Here is a 6,000-nt window from a genome sequence, read left to right on the forward strand (position 1 = left end):
CAAGGGATTCTTCGTGGTCTTGATGTAATAATGTCTCCAGATGGGAGTTTCTGAAATGGCCAATCCATTTCTTGGAGAAATTCCTGAGGGGATTGGGTATTTCTGAGTCAGCTTCGTTCTTGCATCACCCGCTCTGACAGAGTTTTCTTTTCTTCTCTAATGAGAAAAAGGACAAGCAGCAGCAGCTGGTAAATGCTCTCCTGGCCTCCCCCTGTGAGTCCTCTCAGCTCCGGATCTGTACACTTACCTAGAAAGGGAAGACCTTGCTTCTTTCTGTAGGAACAGTTCTGGGAACTCCACGGTGCATTTCTGATCAAGAAGCTTACATACCCACAGCTCTCCACACTCTGGTGCATACCTTCCTTCTTCCATCCCCTGTCCTCCTCAGCCCAGGACCCCTTACACATTCCCCTTATTGACTGGTCTTTCCAGACTTCATTTGTTTATATAAGAAGCCCTTCAACAAACAGTTGGTGTTCATCAGCCTGGCCCTGTGCTAAACAGTGGAGATTGAAAGAGGAGACATTAAAAAAAAAAGAGAGAGACATAAGCCCAAGGGGAAATGTGTTCTTGTCAAGTAGAGAAGTGGGAAACAAAACTGTGGAAATGGGACAACTGTATTTTTTAAAAACTGTTTCCGGGGAAAATCACATGGCCAAGCAACACAGCAGACCAAGCCGCTCAATAACCACCTACCTCTTGCTCTAAATACATGGAGATGCTGACGAAAATAACAATTTACTTCCAAATACATAGCCAATTTCAAAGAAAGAAATGGAAATTCCCAGGTGGCAGAAGGGAAGACAGAATTCATCCTGAAGGTAAGTGGATATTGGAAGTCACAGTGACCCCTAAGACCCCAGGCATGGAGACACATGGGCTATACTAAGGCTTGGGGCTAGGGTTTGAATGCCCCAAGGGAGACAGGAGACCACCTCAAGGTCTTTCAAGGTAGAAACTGAAACAGACTGTAAGAGAAAAAGATTGAAAGAAAACAAAATACTAACTGTAGTTGCCTCTGGGAGGTGAGCTTAAGGTAAATGTCGGAAAAACGCGATCTGCGCACTTGGGGCGGAGAGAATGGTCCAGGAAGCCTTCCCAGAGGAAGGGTTGCTAGAGCTGGTTAGGGAAAAGGCTCAGCCCTAGCAAGTTTGAGCTACCACAGCCTGTGCCTGGCATCACCCAGGTCTCCTGGCCCAGCTCTGCTTCCTGGACTGCCTTTTCATAGCTGTGCTGCCAAAAATCTCTCTAGGTTTCCAACCAGTCATCATAGATAGACGTTCTTTCTCTCTTGCTCTTTGTTCCTCTCACCAAAAACACTAACTCTTCCACATAGATCTCTAGGTCAACCATAGGTCTAGTTCAGCTGATCTAAACTGGGTTCAGCCCAACAGCTCTGCTTCAGGTTAAGGCTGGGCTGGGCTTCTGTGTTATTAGACTCTGGTTTGCTCCATGCGGTTCCTTCCGGGACCCATGCTGAAGATGCAACAGCTTCACAGGGTATGCGCCTCTCCCGGTGGGTTGTTGGAGCGCAGGAGGCCAAATGAATTCATACAAGCAAAGAAATACTTGAAGAAATAAAGGTCGGGAATTTTCCGATATTAAGAACAGACACCAAGCCACAGACCCAGGGAGTTCAAAGAACACCAAACAGATCTCTACACACACTAAGCATATCAAAAATGCTAAAACAAAAAGAATCTTAAATGCCAGCCCAGAGGAAACATGACATAGGATATACCGGGGATGCTAAAAATTACCAAATGATGCAAGACAAGCCAATGGAGTGACTAGTGCTGTAAGAAAACCTATCAACTCCAAGTCCTACACCCAGTGAAAATATCTTTGAAAATAAAAGATAAATAAAGACTTTCTAAGGAAAGAAACAGAGAATACATTGCCAGAAGACCTGTTTCTACAAGAGGCAGAAGGAATATGAAACCAGGCAGAGATGACCCACAATGAAATTAAGAATGCCGGAAATGGAATAAATGAAAGCAGAATTTAAAATGTTTGAATTGCCTTGATATAAGTCTAATAGGGTCAGCAAGCCCATAAAGGAGCAGGCAGATACTTTAGGTTTTTCGTGCCCTCTTGTAAACACTGTACTGCTTTGACATGAAATCAGTCGTAAACAATAGGTGAATGTGCATGGCCGCGTTTCAATAAAACTGTGGACTCTGAGATTTGAACTTCACGCAATTTTACGTGCTACGAGTTAATTCTTCTTTTTCCCTCCTAATCATTTAAAATTGTTAAAGCCATTGTTGGCTCATGGCCCATCCTTTAGAATGTGTATTAATAATATATGTAAAAATGAAAAATATGTATGCATGAATGATGGTATATCTGTACAGCGAAACACTGAGCAATAAAAGGAATAAACTTGATCTAATAACATGGATCGATTTTGAAATAATGATGCTGAACGAAAGCCAGACAAAAGTGTACATACTGTTTGAGGTCGTCCATGTAAAAATTCTAGAAAATGCAAACTAGTCTCTAGTGACAGAATATAGTGTAGTAGTTCTCTGCAAGTGCAGGGTAGAGGTGAGGTGGGAGGAGAAGGGGGAGAGAAGGAAGGGATTCAAAGTAATGGAAAAGACTAAAGTATATGACAAGCAGCATGAAGAACAGAAGGGAGGAAATGGGAATCCACTTTTGTAAGGGCTCTGTACACGAGGCAGGATCTCTTTTGAAGGCAACCTGTCTAAAGGGGGGTGTTGTAAATCCGAGGTCAATCACTGAAATTGGCCTCTCCGCCTCTTTCTCACCGTCAGCCCCGGAGTTCTGTACAGGGTTCCACCCCCGGCCCCGTGGCGGAACAGGAGACTCAGGCCTAAGCAATCAGCATGTAGTGGCCACAGTGACTTGTACAGGCCCAGGCATGTGACAGAACCAACAAGACCGGTTCTGACTTTTCTTGGAAATGCTGGGACAAAGACAAATCAGCTGTTCTTCGCAGCATAAGATGTAGAAGGACGTGAGACCTGGCCAGAGCCCTGTTGTGACCCAAGACCTGTCCCGTGAGTGCGATCAACAGGAAGAGGTGAGCAGCTGAGAGACAGAGAAAGGATGCAGAAGGGCAAGAACTTTTCAGTTATGTGAACCAATAAAGCTTTTTGCCTGAGTTTGTTTGGGCTGTGATTTTCAGTCACTTGCTGTGTAACAAAGTACCACAAATATATTGTCTTTCCACGGCTCTGGCATCCAAGTGCAGGGTAGCTGGGTCCTTTGCCCTGAGTCCACCAGTCTAGAATCCCAAGCTGTCCACCAAGTCTCTGATCCCAGCCAAGGCCCAGGGTCCTCTCCCAGCTTGCTGTTGGCCAAATTCAGTGCCTTGCAGTGTAGGACTGAGGCCCTCCATCCTTTGAGGCTGCTCACCATTCCCTGCTACATGGCCCTCTCCACAACATGGAAGTTTACCTCTTTTTTTTTTTATTTTTTGTAATGCTTTTTATTTATTTTTGAGAGACAGAGACAGCATGAGCAGGGGAGGGTCAGAGGGAGAGGGAGATGCAGAATGCGAAGCAGGCTCCAGGCTCTGAGCTAGCTGTCAGCACAGAGCCCGATGCGGGGCTCAAACCCACGAACCATGAGATCATGACCTGAGCCAGAGCCGGACGCTTAACCAACTGAGCCACCCAGGCACCCTGAAGTTTACTTCTTAAAAATGAACAAGAAACTGTCTCTGCTGCTTTGAATTTCTCCTGCAGGAAGGCCTGCACCTTCTTTTGAAAGACTTCTCTGATTAAATCCACCCAGGCCAATTTCCCTTTTGACTACTTCAAAGTCAACCGATTTGGAACCTTCATTATGTCTGCATAACCTCTTTACCTTTGCCATGTAACATTATGTATTCTTGAGAGAAAAACCCATCGTATCTACAAGTCCTGCCCACACTCAAAGAGAAGGCTTTATACAACCATGTATAGCATTGAGTGGGAATCTTGCGGACCACTTTAGAATCCTGCCTACCACAGAGACCTGATTCCCTTGTCCCTTACACTCAGTCATGAGTCAGTTTCTGGAATTCTCCATGTTCTGCTAGACTTCAGAGTTGTCTCCTGTCTGGCCTCTTTTCCCTTGGCTTTACAATCTCCTGGTTACTTGTCTCTCTTGCCCATTAGAAGCTAAAAACCAAATAAATATCCATCATTCTACATTCCAGCTCAACCTGGCCCAGGTTTGGTGCTCCGCAAACATTTGTTGTGCGGGTAAGTGGAGGTGATTCTTCCATTGTCGATGAGGATTAATCTAGATGGCTTTAAAGACCCCATTGATTGTGAAAATTCTTTAATTCCACCTGCTGACTGCATCCAATCCAAATGCTAGTATGGTTTAAGAGGTCCTACCTGACTTCTCTGCCCTCACCACTGTCATAGTCCACTTTCCCCTTCATATTGTGCTGTAAAAAAGAACACTAAACCACTTCATTTCTAGGCTATGGTTTGCTTTCTTACCTTCACGGCGATGCCTGTGTTTCCTTAGCCTAGAACGCGCTTCCCTATATCAGCTGACTTAATCCTGCTATTCATCATCTATATAAACTTAGAGATCACTACCCCAGGAAACTTTCCTTCATCACCCTCTCCTGCCTCTGTGGATAATAGCTCCTTTGGGCTTCTGTAACCCTCTAAGCTTCTTCCCCCCTTTCCTGGAACTTGTTACCTCTTGTAAGTTGAGTCCATCTCCCCTACCAACTTGAACTGTCCTGGGGAGCAGAGAACAAAGCTTCCTTACTTGGGGTCCCAATACTGGCCTGGTCTGGGTAAGGATGGTGAATAGTAGTTGGACAAACAAATGGGCTCCATCTCTATTTTGTGATTTAGGGTCTTTCAAGATACTCCTACTTCCTGGTGTCCTGGGCCCGGTGGCAGGCCGGCCTAGTGGGCCCTGGTTCACCTACAGGTTCCAAGCCCAGGCCACAGGGCAATGGGCACTGGCCATCACAATGTTCGAATGACAGGCAGGTTTCTGTTGGCCTGGGAAGGCTTTTTAAAAATTCTCATCTGCCACTTACTGCTTCTTTCAAAGAGAGTGGGCATGGGGAATTATGAGGCTAAATGACTGGCATTGCTGGTCCTGTTGTCACTTAGGGCTTCACGGTGACGAACTGTAGTTAGACAATGTGTTGCCCAGAGATGAAATACCAGCCTTCCACAAGAACTGGTGATCTCCTCTGGGACACGTTGTTCCAGCTTAGGGGCATTTGATAGTAGCTTTTCCCTCTCCCTTTTCCCCCAAGAGCCAGCCACTCCCCTGCTTTACAGAGGATGAGTCGGCCCAAGCTTTGCAAGGACTACACGCTTTAGCCCTAGAGCTGGGATGGGGAGGAGAGCCGGTCTCCGGCCCTTCACTCCTGCAGGCAAGAATCGAGCTGTGTCCCTGTGCTCTACACTCAATCAGGAATCTCTCCGTTTCTGGGATTTTCCATATTCAAAGACCTGACAAAACAGGTGCTCGTTTTGGACGAGTGACCAGTTTCCTGCCAGTCGAAGGGTGTGTACTGCTCACATAACTGTCTTAACGGCACTTTCTGACGTCGTGCACCGCATCACCTGCGGAGCTGTGTGCGATGGTTCTGCTGAACCCTGAAGTCGCCACGTATGATGACAGGAGCACGTGCGGGGAGGTGAGATGGAGGGAAAACCCTTGGTAAGCAAAACTAATAGCCCATACTTGTGGAGCAGGGACTGTATTCTTCTAAGTGTTCGAAGCACTTCCCAGTAATTCTGTGAGTTCAGTACTTTCATCATCATCATCAGTACCACTTTACAGATAAGAAAAGCAGAAGAAATGACAAAATCTGGTCCTGAACACACTTAAGTGTGCCGGGCTCTACAGTGCGGCTAGAACTCCGCGGCGGGCGCCCCTCGGGCGCCCCTCGCTCTTCCACTCGCCGCGTCGGGCGCCGGTGCGCGTGTCCCCCGCCCGCCGTCCGCCGAGCGTAGCAGCTGGTCACGTGCAGGCGCGGGGGCGGGGCCCGCGCGGACGCCT

General features: G+C 46.9%; 1 protein-coding gene across 1 annotated transcript in view; it reads left to right on the forward strand.

The window, feature by feature from the left end:
- CSNK2A1 (casein kinase 2 alpha 1) overlaps positions 1-3,095 on the forward strand; it is a 59,210-nt gene extending 56,115 nt beyond the window's left edge. Inside the window, exon 14 of the mRNA XM_029916438.1 lies at positions 2,781-3,095. The gene's annotated coding sequence lies outside the window, so the exon portion shown is untranslated. The remainder of the gene's footprint in view (positions 1-2,780) is intronic.
- The last annotated feature ends 2,905 nt before the right edge of the window (positions 3,096-6,000 follow it).

This window comes from Suricata suricatta, chromosome 12, assembly GCF_006229205.1.
Source record: "Suricata suricatta isolate VVHF042 chromosome 12, meerkat_22Aug2017_6uvM2_HiC, whole genome shotgun sequence".
Taxonomy (NCBI): Eukaryota; Metazoa; Chordata; class Mammalia; order Carnivora; family Herpestidae; genus Suricata; species Suricata suricatta.